At 37.3% G+C, this 15026-nt stretch overlaps 1 protein-coding gene across 8 annotated transcripts in view; it reads left to right on the top strand.

Annotated features, from left to right (window-relative positions):
• Positions 1-15026, top strand: part of B3GALT1 (beta-1,3-galactosyltransferase 1) — a 177521-nt gene that overhangs the window by 16656 nt on the left and 145839 nt on the right. The window lies entirely within an intron of this gene.

The following is a 15026-nucleotide window of genomic DNA, read 5'->3' as shown; positions in this document are numbered from 1 at the left end:
CTGCTGCAATTTTTTGTATTAGATTTATAGTTTGCTTTCCAACTATCTTAACTCTGTGGAAAGGACAGTTGTGTTGGGGATTTTTTACAAACCTGAAGCAGATTTGATGCAAAGTACTGGATCCAAATAGCTAATGTCTTATGGCAGGAAGGGTCAAAAGTTGGAAAATAAATCTAGAACTGGAATATAAATGTTTAAATGGGATGTAATTTGCCCATTCTAAATACCAGTGCTGTCTGGATCTCTTAGCCATAAATTAAAATATATATATTTTTCTGAAATCCAGCTCTAATTTCTTAGCACCTTTTTGTAAAACTAGACAAAATTTTGTTCTATCTTGTTTAAAAACAGTCCTTTCAATCTACAAATGAGTTGTCAAATATTCACAGAGACCATACTCAATCTTACATAATGAAATAATGTTTTTCTTTTATGTCTGTTGTCGTGGTTTGAACCCAGCCAGCAATCAAATGTCACCCAACTGCTCACTCACCCCCTCACCAGTGGGATGGGGGAGACAATCAGAAGGGTAAAAGTGAGAGAACTCATGGGTTGAGGTACAGGCAGTTCAGCAGGTAAAGGAAAAGCTGTGCACACAAACAAAGCCAACAAGGCACTCACGTGGGAACAGCAGTTCCCATGGCAGGCTGCTCAGCCATCTCCAGGACAGCCAGGGCTCCACCACACACAATGGTCACTTGGGAAGACAAATGCCACGATCCCACTTGTCCCCCCTTTCCTCCTTCTTTCCCCTCTCTATGCTGGGCATGATGCCATGTGGTCTGGAATGTCCCTTTGGTCAGCTGGGGTCCCCTGTCCCAGCTGTGTCTCCCAGGCACCCCCAGCCCCTCTCCAGTGTGGCTGTACAAGGAGCAGAAAGGGCCTTGGCTCAGGGTAAGCAATAACAAAACATCTCTGCATTATCAACCCTGTGCTCAGCACAAATCCAAACACAGCCCCCTACCAGCCACTGTGCAGAAAATTAACTCTGCCCCAGCCAAAATCAGTAGTCTGTGAAGGAAGATGTGAATTTGAAGTAAATATCTCTCCATGATGGTCATTCACAGAGATTGCAGTTAATTGATGTTTTGCTGGAGTTACTCTTGCTAGTTTGCTAGTTCTAGTCTGTTACAGCAACATAGTTCAGTTTGTGAGAAAGCCATATACTACTGCAAAATAGCATGCACTTCAGTGTCATTCAATTTTAGAGCTGTTCCACCAGTACTGCTAATATTATATATAATAGTATAACAAATCATGTTAATTATTATAGTATTCCTTTGCACATGTATGGAATTTGGATGCCTTTACATGAGGCTGCAGAAATATAAAGAAGGCAACAGCCCCCTCTCCACAGTACTTGAAGTTTGCTGTTAATGATTCAATCCACATTAAATATATATATTATAGACATATGCATATGTAATTGTTGCTGTCAAGAAAAAACATTTTTAAATGGGGGGAAATATTTTCTAGTAAGCTGAATTTCACAGACTTTAGCTTCTAATCTGATGGGATTGTTGGCAATCCTCCGACTAATTTCTTAGGTCAACTAGGAATTCAGATTTTCATCACAAATAAAAATTTGTAAAGTCAGCATGATTTATGATGTCTTGCTACTGTCTGCAAATGTCTTTGCATTTCCAGTCCTTTTTCATTTTTAAATACTACTACAGAGAAGAATAATATAGTAATAGTAGTGGGTTCTAATTTTATCAGTCATGATATTTAATTTTATCAGTCATGATATTTGTTGTTGATTTTGTTGGAAAAAAAATTAAATAGGCTTTGGCACTGAGTTGTTAAAGCTCACTTATTTACAGGAGGCAAAATGAACATCTGTGAACTCTCTATTTCCAGAGCAGCAGTCACCCAAAAAGTGAAGGCATTTACATGCAAATCCTGAGCCCTCTCAGGAAAATGTTCAGGAGTTTGAGGTGTGGGATAATACAGGAATGCTGCTTCTGCTCCTTTAATAAATATCTACAGATACTGTGTCTGAGCTGTGTGAATTGCTGTGTCCAAGCAGGGGATGGCATTCAGTTAGTTTGGCTGGTTTACACCACATACATACAATTCTTAAATGTCCAGAGATAGCAATTGTGTGACTGCTAATAGTAATTCAAAGCCGTAATTTCAAGGTGAAATCGTGACGTCTTTAGTGCTGTATCTTCTGTATTCCTAACGTTACTTTGTTCCTGATGAACATCTTACCTAGAAAGTAGCTGCATGTTTACAAAAGGCTGAATGAACTTTGGGCTGCTCACAGACAGCGACTGTGGGAGGGATAATCCTTCCCTGCTGCTCTGCCTTGGAATCACAAGCCAGGGATGGAAGCTGTTTCAAGGTGACAGCACTGTAGCTACTCAAGGATGCTGCAAACAGCAGCAGACCTCTACATTGTAATTTTGGTACTATATGTGTTTAGATGCACATTAAAAAGTTTGACCTTGCTGTGCAGAAGTGATCCAGAGATTCTGAACAGCAGTGAATAATCTTATTCTGCCATTACACCCTTAATTTTCACTACAGTGTTTATCCCAGCATTTCCACCTAGCTCTGGGATGGCTGTAAATTGTTACTCAAGTTGTAAGAAAATAGAAAAGGACTTAGATCAGCGAGACAAAATAGAATGTACAGTGAATCACAGCCAAGGTCTAATAATCCTGTTCCTCCTAATAAAGACTCCACTATTGCTGCTCAGCAAACAAATATTAGATTTAAAACAATAGCTTTGACTTATTAAATTCCTTTAGTCCCACCCACAGCTCTATTTTCTGAAAGAAAAGATGCTTCTACAGTGTAGTTCATATAAATTAGATAATCTTATCAAATGGTTGGACTCTGCAAGAGAGATCAGATTGTCTCCAGCTGTCTGAAGGTGGAGGTGAGGTTGGACAAAGCAGGTAGCTGCATTTCAGTCAATGAAGAATAATTTAAGGTGAATTGTGTTAAAGCTGACTAGCGTCAGTCTGCCCAGGCAGCTGCCACCTGTTGCTCCCTATGCAGCTACTCTTTCTATATAAGAAAGCCACTGACCTATGTAAGAAAGTCTGTCAATGACTAGGCAGACACTGACCAATCAGCAATTTCCTGCAGCTTGCTGCATTGTGGCATCAAGCTTTAGAGCATTTGACTAGATGGACCTTCCAGCCTCAGTGATTCTGTGATTCTGCATTCCTCTGGGAATGAAGCTGAGAACTCTGATTGTTTGGGCTTTTTTTTTTAACTGATGAAGGTACCTAAATCAGTAACACTGTCTTCTTAATTGAGCAGCTGCTTTAAAAGGCAGTTAAGAAGACCCACTGAAGAACTACATCATTGGTTACTCTTGCAGGTTCTGGAGATGCTGAACAGGCCTCACATGCTCCATGTGGGTTATGCTTGTTTAGTGCAGACTGGGTTCTGTTGTTTGTTGTTGGGAGTTTTCTAACTGCCAAGTAATCTTGAGGGAACTTGTGATCAGCATCTCCTTGATGATAAATGAAGGAACTAAGAGCTCCTTGTCTGCTTTTCTGAAGTATGGGACCACTCAGATTGATAGCATCCACAAAACAGCATTCATTTGCACTTTGCTACTCTCCAGCTGCTGTGTTTGGTATCATAAGATATGGGGTCAGGATGGTATGCCAGAATTATTCATTCTTTCATGAATGAGACTTCAATGAATAGGAAAGGGGGTTTTGTTCATCTTTTTTCTACATGGAATGTGAGGCTGTACAAGGATCTTTCAATAGCACTGTATAAGGGATCTCTTCTATACCTACATTAGAAAATTCTAAAGGGAAATGACAGATCCTTGTTTCCCATTCCTAGAACAGAAAATTGGCATGGAATAGTGAGAGCTTGTAGTCAAAAGAGAGGCCTCTAAAGTCACAAATTTATCATAAGCATTTGTCAGTAATGTATGGTTTGTGCCCATGTGTCTGACCTATTTTCCCCAAACATTACAAGGATTTTCTGTGGTCTAATCTGGTATGTTCTAGTTGTTTAAAAAAAAAAAAAAACAAAACAAAACAAACAAAACAAAACAAAACAAAAAAAACCAGAACAATTGTACTACATACATATTTTGTAGTTTTCATGAATTTGTTTGGACTCACAGCCCCCTGAAATTATTTTAAAAAGTGTATCTGATCAAGACACACCTTTCTGATAATAGCAATTTAATTAAGCATTGTTTTAAACCAAAATTGGTGGTCCAGAAAATTACATGTAATTTAAATTACAAATCACTGTTAATACCAATTAAAATGAAGATTACTGTCTGCCACTTGCATTCTTTGTGACACACCTGATGACAGAAAAGATGGGTATGAAATATTGGTATGATGGTACAGGCCTCCTTGGCCTTGCTGCCAATCCTTTATTAACTCAAGCAGAAAACTTGGCAGGTGGAGCTGGGCTGCTGACCCTTTGAGAAGGGCATCTTCCTTTGACAGAAGGACCTGTTTCAAACCACAAGTCAAGAAACAGGATTAATAGGTGTGAAAAGCAGTTGTGTGCAGACCACAGCCAGCAAGAAAAAGGTTAAGGCAAGGTTCAGATAAACAGTAAGGCAGAGAAATGAAGAAACAGCCATGTGCTTATGTGGCTGTTACTTTGTTTAGTGGTGACCACACCTAAAACTAGTCCTCGGTTATAGAAAACGGAAGGAATTAGTTATGAGGTTATTTTGGAAACCTAAAAAAAACCCCAAACTCACAAACAGAAAACCAGCAACAAGCAAAACCAAAATAAACGAAAAAAAAAAAAAACAAAACAACCAAAAAACGAAAAATCCACTGGGAGAAAGCTATTGCCTTCTACTTCTGCATTTAATATGTAATTATTTTAATGCAAGTTTTTTAAATTTACTCCTGAACACTGCAGTACTTGGTCTAACACAGGCATCTTCATACAAAGGACAGGAAATAGCAGGTGACACCTGGATAAATGTCTAAATTCCACTGTATGATGATATGCATTCAAGGACTGTATAGTGTGTCCAACCAATTTTTTGCACAGAATGTTTAAGAGCCTAGTAGACAGAAACTTTAATGGCAATTGGTACCTAAAAGAGTTAGAATAATGCAGCTAATAAGTAATAAGAATGATCCTGTTCAAGCCAAAGGAATACTTAGCCTGACTAATTGTAGGGGGAAAAAGAAGTTTCTACCATTTTTATAATTTTGTTCTTCATATGCATGTCCTGGGCTATCAATCAGCTTTCTTTAACTGAAGCCAGCTGGCAGGTGACACTGCAGTTTATCAACCACCAGTAAATAAAATGTTATGTTCCAGAAAAATTCAATTCCCAAATCCCACCCCTAAAAATCAATAAAGCTTCTCCTCCAGCTAAAGCATTTCTTATGAGCATTCATTTTTTAAATACACCATTTTTTGTCACCTTTCTTAAAGATAAGAACTAAAGCCAAATTAATATTAAAAGCAAGGAAAACTGTGGTACTAGAAACAAATCTCTGTTTAATGTTCATAAACATTAAACTTTTTTTTTGGGCTAACAAATAAAGTTATTTAAAATCAGTAAGGGTGAAAAGATTTAATATGTAAGTCCTTAAAAACTAAAATCAGTTTGGAATTTTGGATACTTCTACTATAACTTTACTCTCACTCTCTGAAGCTCCTGTTCCCAAGTTAAACATCACAAGATGCTACTCTGTTGTATAAGATTTTATTGCATTAAGGTATATCCTAATAAACCTAAATAATGTTTAGTCAGTCAGTACCCAGCTGTTTTAGTTTGGAATTTCAAACTATAAAGAACTAATAAAATCCTACTCAAACTTCATTAATTTTTACATCTTTCCCTTTAAATATTTTGATGCACTCTCATTCAGGAGGTGGCAGAGAAGTATGACAAGTCCAGTCATGGAGGCACAGGGGTCTGAACTCTACACAAGCTGCCAGATTGTGCAAACACCTCTTCCACCTTCCTTTGTATATCAAAGCTGTATTTAAACTTTCCTAGTATTGCTGTATAAAATTAAACCTCCTGGAATTCTTTGTGTCACCTTCTATTGCTGCCAGTGACATCTAGAGTCTAATGTGTTGCAGTTTTGGCCTCAAACTAGGCTGCTGTTAACTTTTAGGATATTAACCATTTGATGCATTCCCTTCTTTCTGATCTTTTCCACTGGCCTCTAGAGCTCTTTACCTCAAAGAGGTTCCTACAGCTTGCTCTTTGTGCAAACTGAAGTGTTCAGCCCTGCATGGAATCAGTGGAGTCTAACAACTTTGTCATGTAAATATCCTTAAAAAGATTATGGGCCATTCACTGATTGACACAATATTTTCTTATATACAATATGGTCAGTTGTCCATTTGCTCTGCATTCACTGTACAGTGAATTGTGTTACTTGCTAATCCCATGTTCCTCTTCAGAGAAGCCTGTGCAGATCTCTGAGGAAATACCCATTCAGACTCTGTTGCTTCAACCCACCTCTGTATTCAACCACCACACTTTGAAGATGAATCTGGATGGAATGTAATCAAAGTCTTACAAAAATAGAAAAACATCCATATGGAATTCTAACAAATTGGCTTGTTAGACAGCTCATGTTCACTAATACATGTTTTAGTTCAAAAAAATTTATGTAATGTAGGAAGGAAAAATTGTACTTTGTTCATGATTATGCTTATTAAAAACATGCTTGAATTTGGGGGGGGGGGGTGGTTGTTTGGCTTATTTTAAACTGAGCTGCTTGCATGCTCATAGATTTCTAGATGGGAATTATACCAGTACTCCTACAACTTTAAAAAGTTATGGGACACATTTACAATGGGAAAGAATTATCATCTCCCTATCTTGAAGATAAGTCATATGGACAAATGTACTTGATCAAAAAAAGAGAAATAAAATATCTCCAAGCAAAGATGAAATTCAAAGAAACAATCATCAAATAAGACCCAGAAGTAATCTCAGATCTATGTATTAAAATTTGAGCCAATTCACTAAATTAAAAGGATTGGAATTATATTCATGTTATTTCTGACAGTCACATTTTCCTGGTATAGCCCAGAACATCAAGAAGGACATCATATACTGATAAATTTAGTAGCATCTTATTCAATAACTAGAAATATATTGAAGCTTACATTTTTAAGAAGCATTTACAAGGAGGTAACTGCTAAAAATTCTGCCTAGTGTGTGGAGCAGGCTATTTGGGTTTTTTCAGTAAGGGAAAATACAGAAATAGAAGCAAGAACCTGAAAGTCAAGACAATCATTTCCCAGTTGTTTTTGCTTGTCTGACAATAGGATTTCTTTATCTCTCCTGAATAAGTTCGTTTTACAGTCACTGGGGATAAAGTACAGCATTTTTTTGTGGTCCCAGTCAGAAAGCCATCTTCAGTGCCTGGATAATCCAGCATGGCCCTTTTCCCACTCAGGCAGGAGTTGTGTAGTTGTGCCTCGCTCACGGGATGCAGCAGGACTGATTCCCTGCAGCTTTGGCTGAGTGACCAGCCCTGCCCTGCAGCACAGCAGACACTCGTGTCCTGGTACACCCCTGCCATCACCACCTGTCTGCTCAATACACCTGCAAATACACTTTTGTTTCAAAGCCATGGTAGGTACTGAAAGTCTTTGAATTTGAGTTGTGCCAGGTAATGGTTGGGACAAATGAACTCGCTGTTGGGAACAAATGATGTTCCAGCACGTCTGGAAACAACCTCATGTAACATTGTGGTGCGTTTGTGTCAATTCAGGACACCAAGTTGAAGCTCTGTCTGGTTCTAGGTAACTTCTGAGAATAAGGATTCCTTAGTTCTTTAGCTTTCTAAAAAATCATTTGCCCACATTAGAAAATAAAAAATCTACCAGGAAGACAGAAGGTTTTCTGGTTTGAAAGCCTATGGAAAAGTGAAACTAGTTTGTTTTGCCTTGTCATCTGGATGAAGAAATAAATCATGTAATGCCTTTAAGAAAAATAATCCCGCTTTATTCTTCCCCAAATGGTAATACTGGTGCATGGAAATGAGGAAAGCTGTACTGCACTTGCTCTCTCCTGATACTACATTTGCTTTATTCTAGTTTCCATGTAAAAGGAATTACTTGAATGTTAACAATAAGAAGAAAAATCAGGACCCTTCTACCATTAGATAATCTAATGCCAAAAGCACTGCCACAACAACTTTCCTGACATTATTTATGAAGGGAAGGGAGACAGTCAACATTTATTATGTCATTTTCCTCATCAGCCCCCACCCCAGGCATGCTGAGGTTTAGTGTCAGAGACACAGAAGCATTCAGCTATGTTGTTACACTGAGGTGAGAAAGTCCTGACCAAAGCCAGCACAGTGAAAAATGGGGTAATTTGTAATAAATATGAGGTAGATGGTATTGACAATCTGACAGGGCAAATCCTTGTTTGCAGTGGGAATGACTTGCAGTTAGCAGATAAGGTCAGACAGAGGATGTTTTGTATCCAAGTCATCATCAGCTACAAAAAAAAAAGTTACTACTTCCCCCCTGGGCAATTGGTCTTGTCACTCACATCTGTCTTTACCATTTTTTCCTGATACAAACCTGACTTTTTTATTCTTGAAGCCTGTATGCTAACTATACACCTCTATATTCTGGGCAAAGAAGGTAAAGAGGGGAAATAGAGGCTTCCAGTATTTGAACCAACATTTAAATAAAGCAGCAAGTTCCTTAGTTTGCTCATAAGGTATTCTGGTAATTAAATATCTTATTCTTGACATTCACAGACATTTTGCCAAGGAAGGTTCTACATTAAAATCTAGAAGACTTATATCACTCTCTGGAGTTTATTTTTGGTTTACTTTAATGCTCTTCCAGAATCATCCCATCAATCACGAATTTGCTACAGGTCACTGATCCCAGGTAGAAAGTCAGGCTGTGTTACACTGAGTAGGGAAGATAACTGATTGTGTTGTGCACACCCCAAGGATATTCTTCTCAGAGGAGGCATGGGAGAAGCTCATGGATTTCTTGGCATTAATTTCTAAAAAAAGCCTATGAAGTTTTGATGCTCCTTTTCAGCTTTGAATTGTCTGGCTAAAGCAGCATGTTACTATTCAAACTCTTACTAAACTATCACCTGATTCATGTAAAGGAAACATTTCTATACCTTTTAATTCCAGTTATACTCTGAAGATGGAAATGGCAGAATTTTAATTCAGTCTACCTTTTTTTCTTTCTGAAAGCATCAATGAGCATCCAGAGAATGCAGGGAGATAGTGAAAGTTCTTACTGTACCTTTAATCTACTGTAAGAATCCTTTTCTTATTAATAATACATGTGGAAGAATGAGCTTGAATGGACTGATTGGTTCCAGGTGCTCTAACTATATGCTTCAAATGATAATAAAGCAGGGTTTTTAGAGATAGGAGTAAGAAAAGAATGTATTTAATATTTACTTTTAGAAATAACTTTATATCCATTCATTTTATGGGCACTAATCTAACCACACATTTTTAGTATATATTCAGTTTTTGCACTAATCTAGGATTTTGTCAAGGCATCCCTGTTGTGCCTTTGTCAAGTAGAATTTGAATAAAATGCCTGAGTAAAAAGTAGAACACACTAAGGAAGAAATCTAGCCATACAAGAAAAAAATTGCACATCATACTGTAACATTATATAACCTTGTGCACCATGAAACAAAAGGAAAGCTCTGATTTCCAGAGTACTCACTTGGCACTCAACCCTCATCTGTGGGATCCTCATCTGCATCACTTCCTATAACAGTGAATTCAAATAGATTCATTTTCAGTTTTCACTGTTTGCTGTGCTGTCTCTCCTTCAACCTGCTTATTGTTACTGACTTTTGTGAGCCTTTCATGAGTTTTGGTGAAAAAGTCAATGTATATTCAGCCTTCTAGTCTTTTGAAAGAGGGAACAGATTACTGGAAAGAATGGGAATATTATAAAATATAAATTGACATGCTGGAAATTAGTTTGTTCTGAGTTATGTCATATTATCAACTGAATTCTGCACAGTGCAAATCAAAACACATGGAAATAAAAGTAAAAAAGGAAAATTAAATTATTTTCAACTTCTCTTTAATAAGTGTTTCATTCCTAGTAGAGAACCAGAGCATCTTCCCCTCATAAGTATAAACAGAAAACAATAAAAATGAGTTTGAGATTGAATGAGGGTCCTGGTACATGAAGCTGTCACCAGAGGGATGGAGGGTAGGAGTGCACAGGAGGGTGGAAATCTATGTGTCTGTGTGTACATGCACATACTCTGAAGGAAGGAGAGAGAAACAGGAGAGGGTGGCAAGAGAGCATTAAAAGACTGAAGAAAAACAAGTGTCTAGGGAACAGAATTAATAACTCAGCAAGGAGGTTAAGAATGAAACTTGGAGGAGCTGGGGTGCCTTTCCTAAGCAAAGCTGACACTTTGCAGGCCAGAGCTGTGCAACTGTGATGAGAAGATGGGAGTGAGGCCAAGGAGGAAACCAACAAGTGGGCAGCTAGCCCATAAAAGCAGGTTATTTTTGAAAAGGACAAAAGTCAAGGTTTGCAAGCTGAGTCAGCATTATCATTTATTTAAATATGCACTCCTAAAGATCCCAGAAATTAAGCAACATTAAGCTTTTAATTTTCCCGTTGTATCAATATAATCAATAACTTGAATTTTTTAATGTCTATTTCACAATCGCATTTCATCTGAACCAAAGTGAGCCCTGCAGGCATGCAAGCAGTATGGTTGACTTCCACAATGCAAATGTTTTATACTTGCATGCTCTTATTAATCACTGTTCATGGTCCTAACACTATTCATGGTAGATGTATATACTTCTGGATAGTAGCTTTGGTAGCTTGAACAGATGCAAACGTTGACAACCTCTTCTGTCCTTTTTATGTTTTGTTTCTTTAGCAAGAATACAGTAATGTCTGCTAAGGATGGAGCCTGTAGCACATTTGTCAGAGAAATAATCTGAAATGGCCACTCAGCTCTTTCAGTGGCTTTATTTGCAGTACAACATAAAAACACCATTTATTATTTTGTTGGGCAGAATAAATAATTGCAATTCAATATATCAGAAGGTGAGCACAGGCTGAGATAGGACACTGTACTTGTGCACTGCTGGAGAGAGCAGCAGGGCCTCAAAGCATCCCCTGTGTGCACCATGGGCCTCCTTGTCATCACCACTCCCATCTGCCTCATGCTGCCAGTGCTCTATTACTGCCAGACAGGAGCAGGCTCTGTGCTGGTGCACTTGTGCCTTTCCCTTCTCACTCCAGGGCTGGACTATTTCCATCAGTACTGTATGAAACTCATAAGAAATCACTGAAGTGTGCAGAATATAAAGACCTTGCAACATTAAAACAAATGACTGTATCACTAAATCCTCATCTGAGATTTTGAAGATATAGAATCCATTTATTTCTCTGGGCATCAGGACTTTAGGAGTTAAATTTATATAATCTGGCAATATGCAGCATTTGTAGAGTTGCAACTGGCTTTTCATAGGTATTCTCCAAATAAAAACTATATTATGTGCTGAGAATCCTGAGATGGAGCTGTTGAGAGTAATTAGGGAAATAAAACCTTCCCCAGGAGTGATATGCTTTTGGAAACAGATTTTAAATCCTTTTTGTTAAGAAGATAACTTACTGTTTAAAGAGAACTGTACAGTTTCTCATGTTTGCATAATTATACCTTTATCTTGCCAGCTCACTGTGGAAAGCATCATAATGGAAAATAAGAAAATGTTGTAAGGGTGATGGGAATCTTTTTATCCATACAAATCAGTGGTAGTCCTCTGCTATTGTTTAAAATATTTGTCAAGATTTATAGAAAAATGCTCTTGTAACTTGTAATTTTAATTTTGGTACAATCAGTGTAATGCTTCTCTAATATTAACATACCTTAAGTGGACACTGAGGTCATGAAAGAAGGAACCACATCCACGGCAAACTTGAGTATCCCAGTAGTAGTGTTTTCCTCTATTATTCACTGATTATCTTTGGTTCAAATGCAACTTGCAGGGTTAAAAACACATTTTCTGAACTTCGAGTTCAGAAGAATTTCCAAAGACTTCCTGATCACGATGTGGCTTTTTGCAATGAAAGCAGCAAAATTGCCTACTCATTGCAAGGCTACAAAAGACACAGAGATGGATGACTTTGGATCAGTGATACAGTTTTTTTATGTTATTATTTTAGTGATTCAGCAGAGGAGGAGGAAAATCACAACGACTCAGTGCCAACATATGACCAAATTATGCAGGCACATTCTAAATGAATTAATTAAAAAACTGGATACATGTCAAAGGAGATTTGAGAAGTTCATCCTTTAAAGATTTTAACAAGTTCTCTCCTGAGAACAATCTTGAGGCAACCTATTCTCAATTACAAACCTTACTGAGGTCTATTAAAATCATTAAAAGGACTCCCTTTGACCTGAATGATTGATCAATCAAATTTTTCTCTGCATAATGGCAGATGACTCACCTAGCAATGCTGACCTTTTTGTGAGAGTCTCATGCTGGGATCAAGACAGGCTGGCCAGCAGGGAGAAACACAACAGGAGAAAAATGACTGGAATGTGATTCAAATTTGTGATGCAAATTGATCACATAATTCACAGGTCATAGGAAATGCTACATCATATAACAGACTGCTAAAGAGTGACCAGTCACTCATGAGTTCTTTTTTTCTGACAGTGGAACAGTCTTGTTGAGTCTCCTAACACCTTAAACCATAATGGAAAGCAATCAGCTCTGAGTGAGAACTCAAATTCCCAAAGGAAACAGCATACACTGCCTAATAGATTAAGATACCCATTCAGTGAATAAAGGTCAAGTAACATTGAGTCAAGAGAAAAGCCTACTGTGTGCTGTGCTTGTATTAGGCTGAAATTATAAAGCAAACCTTTTGTCAGAAGTTTATTCTAGTATTCTCAGAAAATAACTTAATAGTACTAAGTGTTTAGATGATTTATCATTTTAGAAATCAAAATATTTATCATCCTGAACTCACTTGAAGTGAACAGATTTGAACTAAAGATAGTTATTCAAACAGAGATAATATTTTATCACTGCTAGTAGTATCAGTATATGTGAGAAAGCCAAATAGTTCTGTCACAGACCAGGATGATGCTTAAGAAACGGAAAACAACTCTTCAGGCAGGTTCACTATTCATTTTTGACACCTGGCTGGTCCAATATTGACAATTTAAATTTATGTCATATGACAGTACGAAAAATAAGGCATTATGCTTGCATACACAGAAACCCTTCTGAATTCTTCACAGCTGACTACAATATTTTCTATTTTTACTATACTATTTATTTCAGAAAGTTTTCTTACAAATGCTTGGTTATACAAGGATAGTAATTCATTCATCATGCCTTTAAAAAGTGTATGAAGTCTACCTAAGAAGCCTTTTGGGTGTGTTACAAAACTAGGTTGTTTTCATTTTCCATTGTGTTTGCTGGGTAATGTAAACTAGAAATGGAAAGTTAGTTTGCTTGAATGGTATTTGTAGCAAAGGCTGACAATCTACTAAAGTTTTTTGGCACTGAAACAGTAAACTTAAAAGTCTACTGTTAACGAGTAAACATTCTCCCAGGTACTGAAAGAACAGTAGAAATCTGCATTTTTCGAACACTAGTCAGCAGATGAAACAGGTAATGTCCTTTTACAGGCCTACATTTATTCTTGGCTCTATATTGCAATTGCCTTTAAAATGCTGGAAATGTTCAAAACTATATAGTTAATATAGCCCCTACTTGAAACAAGCTTCTTTATTTACTACTTCCTGCCTCACTCACTATATAAACACACAGTTGCAGAAATCCCTGAAATGTGTTTTTGTCTGTTCCACAGCTTGTGTCCAGAAGTTTTGTTTTACCAGCTCTAGTGAAAACTAACCTGCCTGGGTTTGTCTGTAGATTAGCAAACCTTTACCAAAATTAGATACTCAAAGATGATACACACCTCATTATTTGGAAGTGCAAGAATGTTATATAATATTGCAACACTGGTTGGCTTTAGTGAAATACAATATTTGCATCTCCATTTAACCTTGATTCTCTTTCTGGTTGCTGAGCACTGAAAAATCAAAGCTAGTTTGTTTTTGTATGAATCTGTGTTCCTGCGTAATGGGACTCACTGCAGGTTTGGGGGGAAAATAAATTCTGTGTTTCAAGAAGAAATCTAACAGTAATTAAAGCAATTTGAGTAATGGCCAAGATTTTCAAAGAGATCTACAGTTCTCTAATTTTCCCTGCTTGAGAAAGGCAGAATTCACATGCTCCAGAAGCATTAATTAGCTAGTCTAATTAAGGTATTATAAAAATTTACAAATAAATTACTCTTTTTTTTTTTTGTATGAAGCAATCTTTTTTACAGTCTGTTATGCCTACTTGTTAAAAGACCACACACACTTGCAGTGTAGAAGGATTTTAGTACCTGGAGACAGACAGGCAGAAAATCTGCAGTCACCTTGCAGGTTTGGCACTGGCCTGTTTTTGGTGCAGTACAGCACATGCAGCAGCTTATGGGCAAGGATTTGCTCCACTGGCACTCCAGAAGGGAAAGTCCTGAGAAGAGTTAGAGGGGGCCTTTGGCTCTTTGGAGTTTTTTTTAAATGAACAGTCAATTTAGCTGGACCATGCACTGACTCCATTTGTTTAGACTTTTTCCTAACAGACAAATTCTTTACAATGTATTGAGCTGTAAATAAAGTATTCTAATGCCTGGACAAAATTTGTAGCAATAAAGATGGGATTTGGAGATGGTCCGCATTTAAGATTATTAAAAATTGTTGTGAAATCCTTCTCTTATCCATTCTGCGTTTCAGATTACTCTTCAGAATGTGAAGGGAGAGAATTAATAGACAAAAAAAAAGACAAAAAAAGAGACAATTAAATTAGTTGTTTCACAAAGATTGCTAAGATGTTGTAGTTGCATATAATTATCTGTAACTAGATAGAAAAATATGTACTATTGGAGTTGTAACAAGAAGTTACTTCAGACAGCTGTTCTTTTCTGCCAGAACAGGCTGTGCTTAATTATGTAAAATCAGCATAATACAAAAGTAT

This window comes from Sturnus vulgaris, chromosome 7, assembly GCF_052056855.1.
Source record: "Sturnus vulgaris isolate bStuVul1 chromosome 7, bStuVul1.hap1, whole genome shotgun sequence".
Classification (NCBI taxonomy): domain Eukaryota; kingdom Metazoa; phylum Chordata; class Aves; order Passeriformes; family Sturnidae; genus Sturnus; species Sturnus vulgaris.
The sequence above is the reverse complement of the archived record's forward strand: the minus strand, read 5'-3'. Positions and strand labels throughout refer to the sequence as shown.